At 37.5% G+C, this 25,380-nt stretch overlaps 1 pseudogene; it reads right to left on the bottom strand.

Annotated features, from left to right (window-relative positions):
- Positions 1-23,045: 23,045 nt before the first annotated feature.
- On the bottom strand, positions 23,046-23,440 carry LOC124162305 (annotated as a pseudogene).
- Between the last annotated feature and the right edge of the window lie 1,940 nt (positions 23,441-25,380).

Here is a 25,380-nt window from a genome sequence, read left to right as displayed (position 1 = left end):
AGTAGTTTTTCAGATAGAAATTAATATTCTTCTTGCATGTGAACATAATGAAAGGGCAAGGTGCTGGAGGCCACTAAAGTACGAACAGATCAGGCTATGTAACAAGAATTTTGATTGATATCTTGAAGGGAAAAATTAGAAAGTAAGTATCCAGGCGACGTTGTATTGACTCCATTAACTCACTAATTAAGGATTTATGCATACGTTGATATTAGTTTCCAGAGAATGTGACCAACGTCTAACATCAATGTCATCAATCGAGGGAGGACAGGAAACCTAAGTCTAAGATAGATTGTTCTCAATGAACTTTACAGTAACTGCAAGGTTCCTTCGTTAAACAGATAGAGAATTGTTATTGAAATACTCCTGCAAACCATAAGAGAAAGAATTTCCCCTGAAACACTGCTACCAAATCATTTTCAGGACTTGAGCTCACACCCTCTGGATAGTGATCCAATACATTTGCCCAATCCAGAAATCCAATCACTGTTTTTCTTCACATTATAGGAAAGAAATAAACGTACAACAATCGACATCCATAAATAAGAAAAGTTTTGATCACTGCCAACCTCATCATCAATTTCCTCCCTCGGTTGTCTATTTATCCTCGCATAATTTCTTTGGCAAGCTAACATTAATACTCCCTCAGCAAAAATCATCTAACTTTACGTTAAGTATACATTTAGTTTTCAACGCATGGGATTCAAATTATTTAATCTGCAGAAACTGTAAAATAAATATGTACGCCTTTTATTTAGATACACGAGAAGCTCCGATACCTGTAACTTTAAAAAAATATATATTACCAAAACTCGTAAGTGTAAGATGGAATTTCCGAGCTATAAACACCACTTACCATGAAGGTGCCTAAAATAATCTGTATTTTACGCGTGATATTCCAAAAATCTTCTATGGTTTTAGGTCAAAATTCTTTTATTGTAAACAAATACCTCTCCATTATTTCGCAATGCCGCTCCTAGTTGGACGAGTAGCTACGTATTTTATTGTTGCAAAATCTATGCAGAAAGTTTGTAAAAGTAAGCAAAAATATTCAGCTAATTGAAATCGTTCCATCGAAAAAATAAAAGAGAAATTTTTGAAAATAATTATTTTTCGGATACATTAATACTTAAGGGCAGGAGTTCAGCATCCAATTTGCACTCATATGTCTACTATCAGCGATACAGTCATTTACATGCCGAAAATAGTGTTTCTCTTGAGATACAGGCCATTACAGTACGCTGCGTTGGTGTCACATACGAAAGATGCAATTGATGTTTTCCGTAAGCTTACAAATTCAATAATACTATCACTATAGTTTGTCCTTATTTACTCCATCTTTGATTTAAGAGACTTCAATCAACGCACAATTCGTAATGAGAGACCTTAAACGAAAAAATCAACGGCACACACCTTGAGTAACTAGCTTCATTACGTTCTCGGGGTAATCAAGCAAGTTATTCAAGACTCGACAGGGCTTAATAGAAAAGTCAAACACGTAAGAAAGCCAACATCGATTGTCAACTCTTGCCAGCACGTCTGAAAAATCCCCTTGAAGTTATTCCGCTCGGCAACTGCTAGTTCAACTAAGACGTAAGGAAGAGCCGAATAGACCTCCGGAGTTTTTCCCTTTCCAATTTCTTCGGCACACACACGAACATAGGAGAAAAAAACCTCACCCAAACCGAGAAGTGAAGGGTGAACAACGCAGAAGTAGAGGAATATAAAAGAAAAGGAGAAAGAAGGACAACTCAACCCGAACCGCTAACTTGTTAACGGCTAAATGGGGAGAGGGCAGGGGTTCGAGAATTCGAATACATACAATTAGTCGCCGGGTCACGATCGCCGGAGCACGACCGGAGGAAAATAAAGAGATAAGAAAGGAGGGGGAAAAACAAAACAAGTGAGTATCCCGAACGCATGGACTTAGATAATAAAGACGGAAAACAAGTGGGAAATTTCGGCCCACCTCATTGTCGCACCCAAAACGATCTTCCGCTAGATATCGGAATAGTCGCCCTAGTGAAGATATGCACGCAAAAGGAATTCAACGAGAAAATGCGTATTTTTCCAATTTATTTTCTATTCTCATGGGTGACATGAATACCATAGACCAATACAATACCAAGTCAATTACAGTAGCAATTTCAACGACGAATTTCAGATCCAATTTCCATTACCAAAGTGGACATATTCAACACTCCTGTAAACATTTTGAATGCCCAACATTCGAAAAATGAGCTATTTCCAAACTTATACTTAAACTTAACCCTAGTAATTATAATTGAGTTATCTTGCAATTGGTGGACATGTCTGAATTTTATTGCAATATTTATGCATTTAATTGAACGCACAGCGAAACTAAACTACTGAAATACAAATTTTCACGCTTATGGAAGAAGACAAGTGGTTAAGTCTTAAGTTTAAACTTAGTATATGCAAGTCAATGCAAAGTTAATGGTTTTTAAATGATGAACTTAAGAAATAATTATTACTGGGATTCATAATATTATTTAGGGGAAATTTATACCTTCAGGGTTAAACACAGGAATCGCGGCTGGGTTACGGAAGCGTAACCTGGGTAACAGAAAGTGTGAAACGGCTTGAGTAGTGAAGCCTTGATTGAAATTGCTACCGTATCAAGGCAAAGCAGAAAGAAGTATATGGTTCTACTTTTGCCTATGAAAATAGAATTGGAAATAGAGTTAGAAACAAAACTGAAAACATAAACATTCTCCCGTTGAATTCCGAATGCGGGCAATGTTCCAAAGCGACTGTCCGCGCTGGTATCTAGCAGACGTTCGTTGCAGAGGCGACAATAAGGCGGCCAAGTTTTAACGCAGCGGGTATGGGAAGGTTTACCCCCATGCCCGAACGGTGCCTAATGAAGACGTAAAACACGACGAAGAGGGCGAGAAGGGTGAGAGAGGAAGCGAGGAAAGAGGCATAAATGAGAAGAGAGGAGACGGAAGATTCTCACGAAGAAAAGGGAAGAGGAGAGGGAAGAATTGAGACTCGAAGCCGCACCGCTGGCTCACGCGCCGAAGGGATTGGGGTGTAAGGGAACAAGCGGTCTCCCTCGTCGGAGATTCGCAGCACGTTTTCCATGAGGCTTCATGTCCGCCGGAAGTACGGCTTTTTCCGAAGCGCCAATGCCGACAGGTAAGGAAGAGGCAGAACGGAGGAAAAGATGGGCAGGAGAGGGACTTGAAACCGAAACGTCTTTGAGTAGGACCGAAGGGATGAATTTCCTCGAAAGAGAGACGGCGCAAGGGAGAAGGAGGAACTATAGAGATGGAGGCCAGTGTGGTATGCCGGGTAAAACGAAAGTCCCTTCGTGGAATGCTACTTGAAGGTAGGAGGCTTTTGAAATGTGGTGCCACAGACAAATGATGAGGACAAACTGATCGATCGAGAATTAATGAGGAAGTCGTATGGGGAAATAGTCTTATATATAGAAAAACAGGGGAGAAGTGAAGCCTCGTGAAAATTTTGAGTAGAAAGACAAAATAACCTTATCGGCCATATCCTGAGATATGATGGCCGGATGAAGACAATCGTAGAGGGGCAAAAAAATTGCAAAAACGAAAAAGGAAAATCTCGAATAAAATATATGGAACAGGTGTTTGATAGATGTGAAAGAGAAAGAAACGGTCGTAATGAGTTTATCTGAAAGGAGGATTGCATGGAGAGCTGCGTCAAACCAATCTTAGGGTTGTTGGCCAGGGATGATGAAGAGTGTGATATGAATTCATGAAAGTTCTACAGCCGTGCACCAATTCATACTGTTTACGAGGCAAGATAAGGGAATGGGAAGGGAGGTGTAGCAGAGAGGTCATATTCTGGCTTGGAATGGATTTCAAACTATCAGACAGTATAAAATCGGAAGAATCAAGTATGATGGAAAGGAATTTTTCCATATTGAAATAAATTGAGGTTTATTTGATGGTTCGTTGAATTGGTATTTGATACGATCTTCATATCAAACATTATAATTTTAATGCATCTTTTCCCATAACTATTTAATGAATTTAAACACGTCTCTCAACCAACAACTAACTGCAGGGAAATCCGTTGCATGGGAGTTTTGCAGGGGTCATTCGAAACGGTGGCAAAGGAATGAAGAGAAGAAGAAATAGCTGTAAATAAATTTTATTCTAACTAATTACGGAAAATATGTGGAAAATTTTTCAAAATCATTCATATGATGGCATAATGAGCACTAATTTGGAGTATTTATGTTTTTAGCAACGTCGTTTCCCCTGGACCAAAAATTTTTATGTGTGCGATTAATAAGTATATTGTATATGATTGACCAGGTAACACGGCTTAACTTATTTAATTAAATTGTTGAATATTCAGATACCACATTAAACTTATACTGGTAGTTCCATGCTGGGAATAATGAAGGTCATTGTATATTTAATGTAAATGAAGGACTAAACTTCCGTCTGCCAAAAATACTTGGTTATTAATAAAGCCAGAATAGTAAAAACAAAACCACGAAGTTCTTATAATTGAAACTTTTCCTGAAACAGCACGTCAAAAAACTTTTTTATTACATATTTTCTGACATCTAAAGCATCGAAGCCTCGAGTTCCCTCAAAGTTAGAGTTGTTGCCAGTATAGCTTCAAATGTTTAGTGATGAAGAAAAACAAAAAAGCTGAGAGATGGGTGCTGTTAAAGAGGTAGAATCAAACTTTTCCATCGATGATTCAAAAACGTGTTCAATTGCATGTTCAAGTTCATGCATATCCAATTGTATAACTATTTTATGAATGCTCCAAGATGTCTTTCATTTATTCAGTTCTGTCATGAATGAGTGAAAAAGTGAACTATTGAATTTCACCTATTACAATTTCAAGATGTCTATATGAACGTAGACATGAATAAATGGATAATTGTGGAGTAACTAATCAACACGGGAGACCGCATTCCATCATTGCTATTTCCCTAGTTTGCTGATTTTCGGTTTTCAAATCTGGTACCAATCAGTGAAAGTCTCCGCATTCTTGTGCCTCTGAGGAAACAACATTATTTGGTAGATGGGAAATGAAAGGAGAGTGGCAGAGGTTGTCAAAATAAAAAAAAACGCCTCTTGCTCCCTGAAACCAAAGCCTCCATGCTTCTCTTACAACCAACTTCTGTATCGAAAGGGGGGCTGAGTGTAACTTTTCCCGAAATACGATTCTTTTTTTTATCACTTGGAATCTCCATCCTTTCCCCCAATATCTTTCTCCCCCTCCTTTCTCTTCCTCTTCCTTTCCTTCACATCTCTCGGCATTCCTATCGGTTTGAGCCTCGCGTCTCCCTTCTTACACATCCCTTCTTTCTCACATTCGTCCCCAGGGCTCGTCCGAAGGATTCCGTATCTTACGCCAGCGCACCCTTTATTTATCATTCCCCCACATCGGGGTTGCTTACGCCGTGTTTTGTGGTCCACATGTGCGGCGGGAGGAAGGGTATGGAAACCCGCTTTTTGCTGAAGAGTGGTCCCTGACTTAATATACACGGCGGAATGGTCGAACACCGTGACATGACCCTTAGCATAGTAAATCTTTCGTATGAGTTAATTACGCTCTCTGGATTAAGAACGATGTGCATACCTAAATCGTAGATGTTACATTAATGATTTTATGGTTAAAAAAATAAATTTTCCGAAGATATTGTATTAATACGCAGCGATGCAGACAAAGTTTCAATTAAGAGGCTAAAAAGTATCAAACCCCGGATTTAGATATGAGGCTTTTGATTTAAATATTTATCCCTATCAGTGCTTCGTACGTGTTTACATCTTTTTAAAGTCTAAAAATTACTAATCTAAGCGATTCATTGCTTTAAAATTATCGTATATGGAATTCTACGGAACTTTCTATCTAATCTAATACTAATTCCAGCAAAATTTGTACCGGACACATTTAGAAAAAATCATTCACTTAGCATGTGAAAGAACAAAAAATGATAATATAAAATACGAGTAAAAAATGAAAAAAGAACGGCTTTCCGTGAAATAACTTCATTTAGCTGCTAAATATCCAGCCGATGATTACTTTACATTTAAATGCATTAAAACGCAACGCTTCAAAACCCTGCTACAGAAATTAATTGCAAAAATTGTTTTGTACCATGGGAATTTGAAATGGAACAAGACCCAAGTAATTTTCTATGAATAATAAATGAGCGAGATATTTCATGTATCTTACTAGAATGAAGTAGTTATGAAGTAGCTAGTTTGCATGAGATAAAACAGAAATAGGAATATATTAAGCAAAATTAGCTCATTATATTTAACAGTTTGCTTAAACAAATGAAAACGCGATATGAACGATAGTTCTCATTTTTAAATTTATCAAATGCAAAATTTATTCATGTTTCGTTCAAGATAAAATTTTAATGCCCTTTTAATTAGAACACAATGCGAAATATAGGGTGGAAGCAGCTAAATGAAACGAGCGTAATTGCTTGAATTAAGGCAGAAAATCAAATGACAGGGCAATTGAACGATGCTTTTCAATTTTGAAGATAATGCTCAAACTTTTTTTTACGGGAAAATCAAAATATCAAACTGCAAAAGAGAGCGGTAGGCAGTCTGATTCCCTTTTTAAATTATCGCGCTAACCCGTTTAAAAATACAATCTACACATGTTTTTATCATGAACACAATACCCTAGGTTTAATTATTCACGTCGATGATAAAAAGCAAAAACCTTAAATGAATTCAACCACGGGAATGCATTCAGAGAGAAAAAAAATCCAATTGAAAATGTCACGGGAACAGAAATTTCGCGGAGTAAAATTGCAAAAAAAAACGAATATAAATTCCGTTTTCAAAGATTGATTCGATTAGCTGGGACGATTTATTGCTACGTGCAGTGCAATATCAGGTGGACACGAGGGCAGACAAACTGCTTACCAAAGAGACAGCGTCTGAAAATTCATCGTGGAATACCTTTGCAGATAAAGTAAGAGACGGAAATTGGCAGAATATAAATCTTGGGGAGACCATACGGAAAGGAACTTGGATTCCACTGAGAATGGCACTATCTACCGCTGATCAAGACCCACTGTTAAAACGGTCCAAAGGACTGACCTGCGATCTGCTTCCGTACAGCAGGTCAATAAGCTTTTTGTCTATCTCCCAGACCCCTCTTCCCAGCTCTTTTCATCCCACGTCGGTCCAAAGGAGATAGGCGACTATCTCCAAAACCCCCCGCTGTTTCCTTGAATTCAGCAAAGTGCAGCGGGAGCGATCTTCGACCCCGATACGAGCCGAGTTTCTTCTTCTCCTCTCTCTCGGACAATCCGACTTGTGCTGAGGGGAGGAATAGAACAAGGCTTCTGCAATCTTGTACGTTCTCCCCCGGAATCGTACCCCAAAGGGATGTGAGACTCGGGGCAAGGACAAGCCAAGCGTTAGGAGCAAGCAAGTAGGAAGGGATTAGAAGTTGAAGAAAAAAGGCCTCTTTAGGAACGGAAAGCATTAACGCGGCCCTAATTCTTAAAGGATAAAGAGATTCCACTGGCCGGCATTAAAGGCAATGCATCGGAAAGTCGGGTACGTAAGGTGCTCTCTAAGGGTTTCAACGCCTCACTTGTTTGTGTCTGGGATTTCTCCTGGGGGAGAAGGGTCCAGAGATAGGAGGTCAGAGATAGTTGGTCATTCCGCCAATTCCGGTAATGAAGGAAGGATTGGTTTGGATATGTGAGGGTAGAGATCACCCTAGACTTACCCAAAGACGTGTAAATTTCACACATTCAGGGCAAGAGGTTACCCTTGGACATATCCTGTTTTGAGATTTAGTTTTAGAGTTTTGTATGTGTAGTGTCCGATGAATACACCCATGAAATATCAAAGATAAAAGGAATTATTTTTATTTTTTAATTTATTCCCATAACACCGAAAACTGCACATATTGACCTTTTACATCGGAGTTTTCAACATATTAACTATGATACGTGCCTGAGGAAATCTGCCCAGGTGGGACTCGAGCTCACGACGTCTTATTTGTGAGGTGAGGACTTTACCCCGCTGTCACCGAGACACCAAATAAGAGTTATTGGAGAGAAAAAGTCGGATAAATAGTCATTTTACGAATATTGGATTCTATTATACCGGTATGGCACACGATACTTGGGGGAGGTGACCGACAGCTAAGGATATCGGCTTAATTTCGGAAGGGTAAAGAACATCCCAGCGTCAGGATTAGCCTGCTCTTAACGAAAGATGCAAAGGGGACCACGGCTTATCTCATCTGACGGACGTAGTGTTGCGCTCGAAGTGCCCACCAAACCGCACTATAGCAGGGATCGGGTGCCCTTTAAAAATTTTCTATCACAGCCGGGATATAAACTCAGGACCACGGTGTGATGTCAACATTCTAGCCACCACACCAATCCGATCCCCTTATGAAAGATGGGCAATTTAGCGTTGAGATGAAGTATTTCGGAGAAACTCCTTCATCCCAAACCTCAAATGACAGTAATTGCAAAGTTTGTGCGTTTTCATTGCTTGTTGGATTTTAAGGAACGTTCTTGCGTAAAATTTCTCCCATTCAATCACCTAAGTAAGACGCGTTTATCAGAAAAAGATACATGCGATCGATACATTTATTCATCGCAAAGCTGGAGTAGCAATGCAATAAAGGATTTTTAAATTTATTTATCACGCATATAATCGTAAAGAAAATTTAATATTAAAAGAGTTTCTGGTTTTAGAGCTGACGCATTTTAATGCGTTATTTCCTAAGCCGCACGAATAAAAAAGAACCTACGATAATTTAAATCGATCTAGAATTAATGATAAAAGACCCATATAATTGAAAAAAATAACCTCAATAGCATCTAAAACGGTGGAAATAAATGAAAATTAAAAAGATGATTGAAATCATGATGGATGAAGTGATACTCAATTCATTTCTAATTTTCATTCATATGCCGTTACATGAGCAATTTAACAAAAGACAAATTGCAAAATTTTCATGAGGATAACCCGAAAGATAACATTCCAGTACCAATTCAAATGGAAAAGTTCATCCATCTCAGTTCCAAACTAAAAATAAAACGAAGCGTGACAGCATTATGGAATTATTACTTCACCAAGCCTACACCAAAGTACAATTTTAACGCCCGCAAGATAAATCTTTAATGGCTCCACATCAGAAACAATATGTAAATATAGGAACAGCAAACGAAATGAATATCCTCTTGAATATATGAGCGCGGCCCACTACAATCGTCGAACCAAATGATATTTTATGGAAAAAAAAATTAGCAATAGCAATATCGTCCCACGGCGGGGAGCCATTTCCAATTCAAAGATAGTCGAGTAATATTATGGAGGTCGATTTCCATTTGAATATCAAACAGAGCATTCAGGGGAGAGGGAGGGTGGGAGGGGAAAAACTCCATTTGCAAAATACTCCGAGAGATGAATCCTCTGTATAAAACATTTGAGGATGACATCAAGTGTTTACAGAGACCCCTGCGCTGATGTGGGGCAGGGGGGAATCAATAGGAGGGGGGGTGGGGAAGAGACCATCTTCAAAGGTTGGCGACCCTGACTACGGAGGTGGACCGGGGAAGAGAGGAAGAAGGAAAAGAGGCTGCTGGGGCTATTGGAATGTGAGCAGATGCTGAATTCACCGAAGAGGCCGCCTTGGGACTGAGAAAGGACGGTGGTGGCTTGATTCGGAAAGTGAGTTGAATATAGGCTTGATCGATAGGTGATTTCCACATCGATTATCGACTGCTTAAGACACTCAGATTTATAACCACGGTAAATAGTAACCATCGGATGGACAACAGAAAAATGAAGTTACTTCACAGAAGTTTATTGGTTTTATGTTTCGCTGATCATTAGTCACGTCTTGCCTTTATCAACTCCATTTTTACTTATTTCATTTAACCCTGTTTATTTATTTTTGTTCGTTATTTGGGTTTTGAATTGTATTAGTATATGCGCTAATATGTTTTGCTAGGTTGATGTTTTAGATTGTTAACTGTTTATTTAAAAGGCCGTTACTATGATTTTTGATAAAAATAAGGAGGATTTAAAAAAGAAAGTTTATGATAGAAGTTTAAGGTAGAACGTGTAAGAAAGAAGGGAATGCCAAATTGAGATTTCTAGGAAGGTTAAATTATTTGAGGTATCCCGACGTCACAGCATATACTAATTAAATGACCGTTGTTACAGAAGTAACTGGATTGGGCATAATTCTGAACTCTCGTAATTACTGTTTCCTAAATCCTGATCCTGTTTTAGACACATAAAAGTGACTGCCCGCATGTCTGCGATCGATACATCGACGAAAGATTCGATTAATTGAAATATTAAGCAATAGTTGCTGATAACATCGGAAGAAGTGACAAGAGGTAGCTCGTAGGGAATAAAAAATGGCCACAGATACACAAACGGAAATGGTAAATTGAAGCTGGGCATGGGAGCTGGTTTTTTATTAATTTTTTTTCGAGGTAGATTTATGACGCACATTGACAAAAGCGCCCCTTATAGGAGGGTGGAGGTATTAAGTGGATGATCTCAACGAGCTTGTGGGATGGTGGGCAGGAGTTCGATGGGTGATTTAAAATCTAGCACAGATGTGGGTGCATTCTAATTAGGGTTGATTGCACTGCGAAGGGTGTGAAAAGTTGGGATGATATCCACCTAATCAAGAAATCTAGTAAACGTGGGACGTTAAACGGCTTATGAATATATGAAATGAGACGGGAGGCGTAAGATTAGAGTCAAGCTACATCAATACTAGCAGTCAAATAAAATAATTCAACACCAATCAATCTGTTGTTACAGACCGAGGCTTCGACCAACTTGTGCAATTATTTTGTCAATGTGTATTGCGATGCTATTAACGATGATTATTACCAGTAATATCATGAAAAATGCATCCTTGTGAACAACTAGATCCTAGTTAGGTTTCAACGCTCATAATTCTGAATATTTGCATCGGCTGTTTTCTGAAATATGCACCTCTCGGGATTTTTGGTTCTTATGAACGTTTTAGAATTTAATCAATGAATACACTTGTTTACATAAAATTACAAAATAAGGACTTACACTTGCAGTGTGCTCCCAGCTACTAGTGAGGCATATACAATGATAATAACGGAAAAATCAAGTTTGGAATATCAGAATCAAGATTTGGACATATGGTGTTATGAAGAAATGATTAAGATAAAACGGATGGATAGTGTGAGCAATGCCGAAGTTCTCAGAAGAGTAGGAGAGAAGTCTTTTGAAAATGTTGCGGAGAGGACGAGACGATTTCATAGCCAACTAGGTGGCCCATTAAACTTCGTACCACCCTCGTACTTATGCATCAATCAATTGCAGTTAGTTCTTTTCGATGAAACTTGAAAACGGCTGAACCGATTTGGCTAATTTTGGTTAGGCATTAACAAGGAACATTACATGTATTTCTAATGGAAATGAGTCAAAGGCCATTCTAGGGCCTATTGTGCCCTGCGAAACAATATTCTTACCAATTAAACCTTCCATGAACTTTCACAAATATTTTAAAACCAACATTAGTCAAATCGGTCCAGGTATTTTCGAGTTTTAGCGAAACTAACGCGCAGCAATTCACTTTTATTACATAGATATCATGAGACACGATGGAATAGTTATGAATACCGTTGGAGGACGGATGGAAGGCAAGAGCTGCAAAGGTAGGCAAGGGATGAAACAAATATGTGGAACAGGTGATCAAGGATGTAAATCAGAAGAATTACGTAGGTGTTTGATTGGTCCATCGGAGAATTTAGTGGAGAGCTGCGTGAAGCCAATCTTACGATTGATGGCTGTTGATAATGATGATGAAAGTTATGGCACCGTCCATGCTATAAAAATTCAATTTTTAATCCTGATTCTAAACTTGCTGACGCGGAGTGAGTATCTTAAAGAGGAAGAAGCAGGAAGAACAAATACTCGGCTTATATGTGAAACACAGAATGGGCAACTGCCGCAGTCAAAATCATCCTTCGCTGCACACCAAGTTCGGCAACGGAAGAATTTATTTATTTAATCGATATTACCATTCCAAAAAGAAACTATCATCATTTTAAATAATTGGTAGAATTAAAACATCACGAGTTTATACTCGAACGGACCAAAAATGAATACTCGATTTTTCAATCTAATCGGCAGCTAAAGGAAACGTGATGCAATTAGCGGCGGAGATTGCTAATTAATTTTACATTCCTTTCGACAGAGAATGGGTTAAATTCTAATTAATCTCTGATTCGAAACTTCGATATTTTATCAAAGTTTAATACATATAATGACGAACAGGTTCCCATAATTCAAAAAGCAAAAACTAAAAATCCAGGATCTCGGTGCACGTAATCGCTTAATAATCATGCGATATTTCAGGGCAAAAATTGAGTTCTACTCTATGATATATATGGTAAATCTGAAAATGAAGCTTTGATTTTTATTTATGGAAATAATACTAATTCATTCTTCAATTAAAGGGTTAACCTGTCAATAACAGACAATTATTTCTTCATGAAATGGATATTACATAAGAATTATGGGACTAATTTTGATAAATAATTAACACGCGTCACTTGATATTACTGTACAAAATCTAAAATGGGCTCGAGTGAAAATATTCATTCTCAGTAGGTTAATAAGCATCCTGAAGTATGTATACTGAAGCAGTGAATTTGATAAACCAGGAAGAGAGTGAAATAAATTACTATATACGTTTAAACTATTGATATCTAAGACAGTAAATACCCAACTCACCACCGATCGTCAAGATGCCGTACGAAAATATATCACATCAGAAGTCTCGGTCTTACCTGAAAGGGAAAAAGAACAGAGGGTTAGTATATCCCTAAACGGTCAAGTATAAATAAGAGAATTTCGTTGTAAAGCACATTAAAAGCTTTGAAAAGCATAATAAAGTAGAATATTTAACCTCATTATTGAAGAGATCTTGACCATTAAAAGTTTATAATCATTCAAACTTACAGATTTGATTTTAGCCATCCGCAATGATTAGAAAATGTATTTAAACAAATCTGAATGTAAGTTCTATTTTCGACCATCAGGTGTTTGAAATAAAGCATTATTTACAAAAATGTAAAACGGGTTCTATTTTCTGTTCAAATAGCAATTCAGGGGAGTGTGGTGCCCTGCTGGGTACAGGACCCGAGGAGTTCCGGGTTCGATTTCCAGTTGAAGCCTTCCAATAACTCCTAAAAGGAAATTCTCGAATTGTGAGGAAATAAATGAGCCCCCTACATTGAATGTGCGACATTCACTCGTATGTGGCTTGGTATGAGGTGATCACTACCCTCACCATGCAACCAGAGTTGAATTACTGAAAAGAATGAGCGAGCACTGTAAAAAACTGATACGTTGTTTTAAAAGTAATCAGAACTAGCTGTAATGATATGGAGTAATTTAGAAGATAATTTATAACATTGATATTGATTAATTTTAAAGAGGTCGCATCACCCCGTTCATTTCTTAAGACCATGTTTTGTATTATTTCTTAACGTATTGCCTATTTAATACTACCGTTGTCATTATGAAAATTTGAAAGTTTATACAGTAGATATAAATCAACACATTTATTGCATCTCACATCTGAAAAATTTTAGAAAATAAGGTGGAATTTTCAAAATTCAGATTTAGAAAAATGCCGAGAAGAGTCTATCCATTAATCCCTGAAAACTACAAGTTGATAGTATATTTTTACATTTAGTAATAGATCACGAAAATAGTCCGAGCAGGAGTGGTAGGGCATCTCCAATTCTCTACATAAAAGTCCTCAAAAAGTAATGATTTCTATAAAGCATAACTGCATTGAATAGTTATAAAGACTTAACTATTATATCTGTTCATAAAGACTTCAAGAGAGTTCAACCATTTTCCAGCAATTACTAAGCCAATACACTTCCCGCAGAAATGGAATTAATGGATTTTAATAGCAGAGTAAACTCTATAGGCAGACAATCTTCGGGTTTGAAGTGTATTTGCTTTGAAAATGAGTCCCCTTTCCACCGGCGAGGGAGTTTGGAGGGGTAAGAGGAAACAGGGGGTGGTAGACAAAGGGACGGAATGAATTCCGGCTGCATTGCAAGAGCATTGGGAATCGACTGAGTGGTTTGAATAGTGGATTCAAGCCGGAGCATTACCACCAAAACAAATGTTATACTAAAGGGGTGAGCAGGAACGGAATCATTTTCCATGGAGTTTAAATTATTCCCTTCGGAAACTCAAGTTGATATTACTGGAGAGATTTTTTCAAAGATTTTATCGATGGAAAATTTTCAGAGTAGGACTTCTTTAGGATATCCATCCGCGAAAAATGCTTTTGAATTATGACCGAGTGATTCTACCGATGTAAAATGTAAAAATGTTAGAAAGTCTTTATTAACAATTTTTGCGACATAATACGGTCTAAAATATTGAAGAGAGAAATATCCTTATGGACAACGAAAATGCATTAAAAAGTACTTGGATGGCATGAAAAGACCTGCCGGAATTGAAAAAATTTAAGAATAAAATTGAACAGGGGTGGTGACAATAAAGTTGTAGGTATTGAATGGTATTGCACATGCAAAATGTTGATAATTTTACAGGCAACAAAATGTTTTCACGGTGGATATAGGGTAAATTAGTATTCATAGCATTCATTCGCATTCATTCAATAAAAAGGAATAAAATATAGTCATTGCAAATTACTAAAATAGGAAAATATCAAATCTTATTTCATTTTCTAACTTTTCCATATATGGAAGATAAAAAATTCACTTTTTAGTTTCACTAAATAAATTTAATATGGAACGACAACGGTTTCATAAATTAGTTATTTCACCAGGTTACAGCTGTGTTGCAAAATCTAATTGTAAATCCCTAGTGGTGCCAATTAATATTCACTAAGTGAAAATTAAAAAGTTTTACTTGCATCCGATACCTTTGAAAAATGACTGGTCTCGTCCATACGATTTTATTATCCTTAATAAGTTCCCCTTCAAAACATCCCGAGTCCACTTTCGTTTGACTTCGCTAGTTATCCATAAGTAGCGTAGAGAAGACCACTCCATTTCCTTGAGCTTCCCAACACTCAATCAACGCGTAACTTAGTTTAGCCTCCCTCACATACTCACTAGCCGCGGAGAGGAAACTTCGAAAGCTTATCGTCGAGGGCTTAAGGAGACTGTCAGCTTTCGCCATCTTCACACTCCCCAGTGAATTCGTGCTGGCTATATATTTTGCGGTGAGTGACGATAATTTCCCCTTCCAAGATGATAGCCACTATACAGAAATAAAAATGCTTTCATCATGAATACCAAAATAAATGTTATGTTAAAAGGGTGAGCAGGGAGTAAATTATTTCCCATAATGTATAAAGGAGTCTCTTCAAAAACCAAAGTTGATATTACTAGAGAGATTTCTCAACGATTTTGTCGATGGCAATTTATCAGAGCATGATTTTCCGAAACGAGTATTTACAGAATTCTTTCAAATTCTTAACTGATATTAATTGAGGAAACTAACTTTTACAACATTGTTACAACCTGGCATACTAACGTTTACCCTGAACAAAAATATAATTGATTTTTACCTCAAGGTAGAGTTATGTCTCATATCGATTGAGAGCAAATAAGATACACGTTATTTTTAACTTTTTTGAATGCAATTGTCGGACAATTGTAGAGCATCTTGTCTTGGGTGATGCACGTTCCATTCTGATGGGACTCGCACACGAGACCTTTGGCTTAGGAAGATTGAGCACTATCTGCCGCCGCAGCCGGCAAAAAACCACTTCCAGAGGATTCACCCATTTTTCAGCAATTGATATTTCATTAAATACCCTAATCGTTCGGGTGAAAAAATCTATTTTGATTATAGAGAAAATCCAATAGGCAGACAATCTATATCAAAGTACCTACATAAATACGAATACGCATTGGAATTTTTTTACCAATCACCTTCTGCAAGCATATTCTGGCTTAAATGCTCTAGACTTAAGTAAGGTATACAATTAAATGGTAAATATGGTAAAATGTTCTATTTACAGTCTCCTGGAACATGCACCGTCAACTTAGGGTATTCCATAAACTATGCGAAAGAATATTGTACGTACAAATTTTACGATAGAAGAAAGTCCGCTTAAGTTTGGAATACAGATGCAATTTTCAACATTAAATGCAATTCTACACACCCTATATGGAAAAAAAACAATGAGGCCCTCATTAGCACATTTGTAGAAAATTAATACGTTATCATAAAGACATTAACTGTTTTCCTAACGTTACAAAGGTAGAGTGAAAATGGATTCATGTATACAATACAAATCTATCACGACTCGAATTTAGTGGCAACGAGAGGGAAGGGTTCTTAGTGGAGGAGAGATCTACTGATCCCAATTTTCCTTCTCACCTTATCACGAATGACTGCCACTAACCTTGAGCAAGGTTCACGAGATCACATGACTATCCAGCGTTTCCAAGGCCAGGAGAAATTGCTTCCATGACTGCCCCGTGGCGGTCATCGCTGAGTCAATACCGGGACGATTCTCGTTTTGAATACAAACACGATCAAGGCTATTATTCCTCGATTCGATCCTAACTCTTTCTCAGCCTACTACATCAACTTAGAGGACCATATCACCTGCGAGTTCACACTTAGGCCATGGTAATGTGATTTTGCATGTTGCAGAAGCATTCATATGGTTGGAAAGCAAGCGGGAATTTGAGCAAATTCCAAATTGATAGTGAATGAATATTGATAGCGAACGAATACAGGATAACAGCCAATTTTGCTTTTGTCAACATGGTTTATTTAATTTTTTAGGCTCCTTGGAGAGCCTAGAGTCATCAACCCCAATTAGAAAAATCTGAAGTATAATATTACGCCGAGTTATTTATATACAATTGACTGAAGTGGTTGGTCTCAACAGTTAGGCCTTGACATAGCGTATAAATAATGCTTCTACACTAAATTTCAATAATGGATGACTATTTTCATTATGGTGGTAAGGAAATTTATTAGTTAAACAAATATTTTATTATTATCGTAGTATTCTACCGATTAAGGTAGGTTTCCATGGAGTGTTCAAGAAGTGATCTAGAAACCTCCCTTTCCTTCCAGCACTGCCTTCTTCAAATCACTGTAAGACCTACTCCCTTTCAATTTATCTAAAAATCTTTTCCTTCCCTTCCCTCGTTTCCTTAACATTCTACCCTCTAACATCATTTTCAACATCCCCTCCCCGCTAAGTACTCCTCCATTCCATACCTTCTGTCTCCTCCGTATCTCATCTAAAAGCTGCCTTTCCTTGCCAACCATATCCAGCACTTCGTCGTTCGTTTTTCTCTTCGTCCATTTCACCTTCTCCATTCTTCTCCATATCCACATCTCGAATGCCTCCGATCTTCTCTCGTCTTCTTTCATCAGTGTCCACGTTTCCGCACCGTAGAGAGCTACACTCCAAATCAAACTCTACACTTACCTTTTCTTAAAACTCTTACACAACGATCCTCTCAGAAGCTCCTTCCTGTTCATGAACGCCTCCTTTGCTAGTGCAATTTGCTTCCTCATGTCCTTGCTACTGTGTCCGTTTTCCTCTAATGTGCTGCCCAAGTAGTTAAACTGCTCTACCTGTTCAAGTTTTTCCCCACCTACTTTTATCTTGAGTCTCACATTCCTCGCTCGCGATACTTTACAAAACCGCATTACCTTAGTCTTCTTGTGATTAATCTTCATCCCACACTCCTCGCACCGCTCGTCTAACGCATCCACTAGAGCCTGTCGTCCCTTCACTGACTGGCTAATCAGCGCCTGAGTTAGTGTAAAAGAAACTAAATTAATCTGCGAAATTATTGGCGAATCTTCATTGTATCAATGAAATTTTCTCTTCACCGAGTAAGAAAACTGGCTGTTTTCAATTTTTGTTGAGAGTTTTTGGGTACGATAATGTTCACGTGTACCATTCGCCGGGAAAGATTTAAATCATAAACATGTCCTAACTTCCGAGCAACACTTTATAAAATTTTAATTTAATAATATGAAAAACTTATCAGAATTCATCCCCAAGTTTTGCTATTTCTCCATCATCCGTGCCGATGCACATCAGATTGAATATTGGACGGAAATGAGTTATTTTAATACCAGGTATATTACAGCCCATATTGCAATACCCTAACAATTTCTCTGGGATAAGCCGAAATTTATCACGTTATTGCCAGACTAAATCTTAAGTAGTAACCATCTGACTCCACAGACGAAAGCAATGCCGGGACGCAGTATGATTACAATGTTTCCAAAATGGCTTTCTATTTACGCATACAAAAATTGAATGAACCAAGTGGAAATGACAGAACTAAAACAATTTTATGTAAAAAAGAGATAATTTCAAATTCGATTCCGGGCAGAAAGAATTAAGTTTTTTCTCTCACCTTAAAGGCAGTAAAAGTAGATGGTTTTAAAATTTATAGCTCAGTGCAGCCGTAAAAATCACGCCAGGGAGCCGCTGCTACGGTAAAGGGCCCACTGTGAAAAATTAATACACCCAAGAAGAGTTATAATCTTCCTCCGCGGTGGAAGAAAGTTCGGTATTAACTCGGAATAGAAGGAGCTACAAATTAGGCAAGAATAACACAGTGGACATTTAAGGCCAAAAGATAGCTCCTTACGCCACCTAACGCGGGGTCGTTGAACCCTCCTTGGGAAGATGAGCAAACATTAAGACATTTTGTGACCCATAAGGAGAGGTAGATGCATATTCTGGGAAGAATGTTTTTTCTCCTGTGGTGGGAGTAACAGGTTTACGATGAAATATATTTCAATGTATCTGGCTGGAAGAAGACTTTAGAAATATTTTGAATAAAAATCAAATTAAAATGCACCGTTATTTCATAGAAACGGTAGATTTGGAGGGAAAAAAGCGTGCATTCCTCTCATGGTTTACATATTATTCCATGCAAGGAGCCTTTAATCTTTAAATAACAATATTGTTCTTTTACATGAAATAAATCCAAGTTGGTACAACATAATTCGAGTAAACCTACCAAGCCACATAAATGTTACCTTTTAATTGGTAGAGATGACGTCTGAGCTGGTGTAATTAAGTTTCCTTGTCCTTAATGGGTATAGAAAGATCCTTACATCTAAAAATTCGCATTTGATTAGCTTTTTTTCGATTAGTAATAATGGTAATAATTTTGTTATAGCATTTTTTTCATTCCTTAGAAAGTCATCATTTAATATGAACTTGTTCTGAGCAATACAAATTCAACTAGATAAAGAAATATAAATTTTACGACGAGAAATATTCGTAAAATATGTCATCAAAATTTGTCTTCTATGTTGAATGTGTTCGAATTATGAAAGGAAGATCAGATGCTGCGTGATGTAAAAAAACGCACCTGCCAGTCAATCCATGTGGTATTTCTAAAACTTTACTGACTTAAGACAGCTGCTGATACCTCGTGCCTAGTATAAACGATATTTTTAAATTATTATTTAAATTTAATTATTCAATACTTGAGATGATAGAGAAAAACAATTTCGAGAAAAGGATTAATGGTGAATCACGTCATGGTTATCATTTGAATAGGTTGGCAATTTTTTAATACTTTGAATTGCACTCAAAAATTAGAAAAATAAAAAACCGAGATGAGTGAAAATGTTTGCATACATACTGACATATGAAACAACGAAGTACTCTAATATATATACGCAAGGTTGCTCGAAGCAAACGTGGTGTGCCCTCAAGTTGAACCTGCTATTACTCCAAAGGAAGCGTGCGTGAAACGAAAGACCGTACACCCGGAGAAGCAACTGAATTTGATTCCACAACACGTAAATTACCATACCTTCGGCAGAATGGACCAGTTACTCTTCGCACAAATTAAACGCATGCATTGCCATCAGAGGAATATTAATCCCTTCGTTCTGAAATTCAATACTACGCCTTTGGTTACATGCATGGGAATAACAACACTAAGTCCGGAAACAGCCGATAGGAGAATTACGTTTACGATGCATTGGCTTCGGACTCCCCGGAATACCTGGCTGTAGGCATGCGGTTTCTGCAACTTCGAAAGGAGATAAGAGGAAACTTGTAATAGGAACCTAGACATAATAGAGCCGGCAGGCGCCATACTAGGCCATTTATACACCTCTATATAAGGGCAGATTATAAATCGAAGAATGTGCTTTCGATAGGCCAGACTAATCGGTTACTGCAATATTATTAATATCATCTACCATGTGTAAATAGCTCTTTCCCTTGTTCCAGCAATTAAGGTAGTACTTTAAAATAAAACACAGGAAATTTAAAGTGAATTTATGCATCAGTATAGGCTAAAATAAGATTTATTCGTATAAGTATATGCGGTAGAACTTTTCATTTTTGAGATTGGAACATCACACTTGGAACGATGGGTATATATTTATTGTAATTACTCCTGAATTCACCCGAGGTAAAAAAAATAGTATGAGATACATGTGTCCTTTCTCCCGTTGAACCCGTCCTCAGGCGCAACGAAAGGCAAGTACTCTCGGCTATTCTCACTACATGCCGTTCACTTGTGAGAAACGTAAATATCCGAGCAGTGAAAACTACATTACTATGACTGAACCAATCCCCCCCTTGTTAAATATCGCGTCATAGAATTTTAAACGACCTACCCCCTTTTAATTGTGTGCGTAGGTAGGTACACACATCGGGAGCGGCCCTATGATACTCTACTAGATTTGTTTCGATGAAAATACCGGATTTGAATATCGACGAGGCATCACACACAATAAAGCTCTGGAGCCCTCTCTCGAGAGGCTCTTATCTCCAACACCATTAGTGGGACCGCGGTAATTGATGCGTGCACTAAATCGTAAGAGTGAGGGAGAGAAAGGGATAGCAGGGTCCTCATAAAAGGGAAGATATTCTCTGAAGATAACAATGGGCAGGAGGGGTATAAACTACATCTCCATAAAGAGCGAATTCTTCGGGAGAAGATAATTAGGATCAGCATGACCTGGGCGCAAGGCACGGGAGTCCATGGACCGCAACCATTCACTCCATTGTACATGCATTGCAAAACATTCGCTCACTATGAGTTTGACCAGATGAAGGTAAGGTTGAATATATTGCTTTGGTTTTTATTCGATCAGGAGATAGATAACAGAAATTTTTAAGGGTAGGTATTGCTAAATAGTTTGTTATAATTTTAACAATTTGATGTTCATCATAAATGTCCTTTACATGTGAAAACAACTGAGTTAAATTTTTAAGCATACGTGATTCATAAATAGTACAAAACAGAAATTATGAAGCTACACGAGGGTAATTGACTGAACAAAGGATTTATTACAATGTTGATTATATTCAAAGAACTTGGACTTAAAGTTCAATATGAAATTCAGCAATGACATCAGTTCGTCTGAAATAATCATAAAATAATAATTACTTTTCCTCGTCTCACTACGAATAAGGAGTTAGCTCATACCACGTTATGCTTGTCATGTACTGTATAATTGGATAGTTGACGAGAAGTTTACTTTTTAATCCTGATAACTGCTCTTAAGCCATTTCAAATCTAGTAATGGCCAAATACCTCAAAATTTATATCAAGGAGTTTAGCAACATCTTTCGTCGCTAATAAATATATAATAAATGAAAACACATATAATAAAGACAAAATTTAAAAATGAAAAAATACTCACCGATGGCATGTGTTGGAAACTAAAACATCTTTAAAAAGTTATTTGACCCTTAATAAATGTAAAAATAACCTGAAAATTGAGAAAAAAACGGTATATGTGTAAAAAACGGTATGAAACGGTAAAAAAAGCATGGAAATGTTGAAAATTCTGCTATCTAAAGGAATTGCAACAAGTGGAATATACATCAGAAGTTCTTTGTAATTCAATATAATTATGTACAAAATTTTTTTTTGTAAATTTGATATTTTTATGCGCGTATACACGTGTTTAGAGGAGTAAAATTTTGCCTCTTATTAAATTATTAAATTTTAGGTAGATGAAATAGATACATTAATATATGATTTAATTAAATATTAATTGAAATTTTGCCTATTATAAAATTAAAATTCAGGTAGATGAAATAGATACATTAATATGTGCATAATTATGTTAATCGTAGTATTGATGATTATAATTATTACTCAAATAATTAGGTTGAAAATTGAAATTTATGATCAGCAGGCCTCATTAAGTGCTAATTAGAGAAAGCATAAAATCGGGCACGCCAGATTTGAATATTAAATGGGAACGATAGGCTAATACATCCTCTTTATTACAGGTGTTAGGTAAACAGTAAATTTTGATTGACATATAAATTATTTTAAACGCAAGCGTCAAATTTTCGATGAATTAGTTTCGAAATAAGAATAAAAGGATAACGAAAGAAAATTAGTTTTAAAAATGCAAAAAACCTAGGTAATCCAACAAAATGCTCACTCATATTGCGATGAAGGAAAAAAATAATTAAAAGCTTTACTGTCACTTGCGTTTTATATATTTTTTTATCATCAGGCTGACATATTAATTTCGGATCACAATAAACTCGCTAAGTTTCACATCTTTTTCACGTTGCAACGTTGGAGAGTTTCACAAAAAAACTTGAAACCGTTCAATATGTTTTGCTACCGTGAATAAATGTGTTTCGCAAATGAAATAATATCCTGGTGGCTCAAGAAAATCTTATCAGTCCAATTAAATATATTTTTCACTTAGATATATTCATAGTAAATACCTTTTAATTGAGTGGCTTCTTAATATTTTCTCTCTCAAGTACCTGTAGTAAAAAAATAACCCATCAATAATTTATTAAAGCTAAAGTTAGGATAAATATGAAATCCATTACTTTGAAGTTAAATATAAATTAGTGCTTTTCGCGCCAAGGAAAATAACTTTTGATGAATTAAAAGCTGTGACAACATTTTAAGTTTTCCTAAGTACTTATACTTTTTGAATTACACCAACAGAACGAAAATGACCAGATTTTTATTCAAAAGAAACCCCACCTGCCAAAACGAGGTGATACAGTACAATTCTCAGAGAAAGAATCCAAGAATTTTCCCTCCTAGATGTTTCCGTCTAGCTTCTTCATGGTCCATAATTCCTCCACTCGTGGTGAGCATAATATAACCAAACTGTCTTGATGGGAGGAGGCCATTTGTCCACTTCTCAATTAATGAGATTGGAACATCAAATCGTGGTGAGATCACTCCGCATTTATTGAGTCTTCCAGTAAGATTTACTACAATCTTTCCAGCCCTATGAGCATCGACCAATTCGAACTCTCCAATATAACCATGCTTCATCATTACTGAGAGGAATTTGACGATGAATTTAGAGCAGGGCCTAAGCAACACCTGCCTCTTGCTTCTCTTCTCGGCATTGTGTATTGATTAGAGGGCGTCACTAGGCACGTTCATTCTCACCACGGCTGTGATTTAAATTTTGGCCTTCCTCTCCTCTACACCGCCAGGTTACACGCGACTTCATACGGCAAGATATAAATGCAGTTTAAGCCACGGTTCTCTTCTCGGCATTCAAAGGTATTGCAGTTCGAGGAATTTAGACACAAGGAATTTCACATAAACCTTGATAACCCACGTTCAACGGTAAACGTAGGCGTTCGCATGTCGAGCCGCTGCTCTAGCAGCCAATTAAATGTAGGGAAGGGACCTCTTTCTAAATGAGCCATTAAATGGTGAATAAATAGCCAAGACACTTCCTTTCAAAGAAGAACAAATACATCGACAGAAAAATGAATAACCCACTCCCCTAGAAAACTATTAAAACTCCTTGCTACACGAACAGGATCAAAGGTAAACAGAGACAACGATGAGGGCTGTCCATGCATCTCCATCATACTGTAGCAGTAGCTATGAGGAATGAATTTATAGGTAAGGAAACGAATACTATATAGGCACACATTTGTGCAATTGGTTTGAAAATTATCACACGCACAATTATATTTTGAGAAAATTCTTGCAACACACAAAAACTACTTCCATGGACTCGCTCAGCTGAGAAAAGTATTCGAGTGAAGCCATCCCATTTTCCGAATGAAATTATGCGAGTGGATTCGAAGAGGAAATTTTGAGTAAAAAAAAAAACTTGAATCCCACTCCGGTCGCAAATGCTCATTCTAAAAGCGAGCGAGAAACAGAGAAAGAGAGGGAAATATAAATGCAGGGGAAGTGTAAAGGAATAACGTTTCCCCACCGAATAACACGAGCGCACATTTAATCAAACTTTAAAACAAGCCGAAACTTACACGAAAAGGGGGATAATTCATGCCCGCTGAAACTTATTCCCCGGTTGAACTTATTCGGCGGCTCAATTCTCCAACTCGCTTTAAGTTTGAGTAGCCAGGGGGATGGACTATGAAGGGGAAAGGAGCAATGTGGAGAGACATGGGAGAGGGAAACAGGGGCAATCACAATCGGAGAAAGGGTGCAAAGATGTGGGTACATTTGTGAAACGCTTGCGTAGATGTAAACGTTAATTCCGTAAATATTTAATGCGTAATAATTCAAAATTTGATTTATTTATCAACGGCAAAAATACCTGACAACATTCTATACGTAATGGCCGAAAGTGACATATATTGATGAAAGGTTTACCGTAGTAAAATTTTGTAGCAGTCAGCCATTTTTTTATGGCATAGTATGATATTATATTTTGAGGAAGGGAGAGACAATGAAGATATCTGTGCGATAGGTAGGGGTTGGGACGGATTGGTGGAGAGAAATCTGGCGTCGGCAGTAGCTTTCAGTTGTAGAAAGTCGTCAAGGGGATGACGGCTTAACGTTCCGTCCGACGTATGGTGTGCTGCACTTCCAAGCTCCCTCCACAACGCAGGGATCGGGCAGTCTAAAAATCTCCTCACCGTATGAATAGATCCCGAGCCCATTGAAGGAGAGGCAAACACTTCAGCCATTAATTCGAACGCCTGGAATTTTTTCCTTGTGCCAATGTTGATGGAAGGGCCCGAAACTTTACCAACAAGTGAAGAGCGTAATCTGCAGCATACACGCAAGTGGTCTTAAGGCCGTTTTACATGGGGCACGTACTTACACAATCTGACGCGTGTACGAAGGCGCAGTCAAAATTGCGTCGTGTGAAGCGGTGTTTGCTAGAACACATGCGAGAATGCGCGGACGTGAGATGGAAAAATAGCCCCTGTTTTAATTTCGTTCATGCATTCGCACAATTCCAAGCCATTTTAGAAATTAATACAATTCTAACCTGCGCAATTCCGTGCCCCGTGTAAAACAGCCTTTAGAGAACGAAATCATGGTGCGTGAAAGGCAGACAGGTAGAAGGAGGAGTGTGGGAGCATGACTGTCTAATATTTTTTAAAGCCTTC

This window comes from Ischnura elegans, chromosome 7 (assembly GCF_921293095.1).
Source record: "Ischnura elegans chromosome 7, ioIscEleg1.1, whole genome shotgun sequence".
NCBI lineage: Eukaryota > Metazoa > Arthropoda > Insecta > Odonata > Coenagrionidae > Ischnura > Ischnura elegans.
Note: the sequence above shows the minus strand (reverse complement) of the source record. Positions and strands in the feature narration are given on the sequence as shown.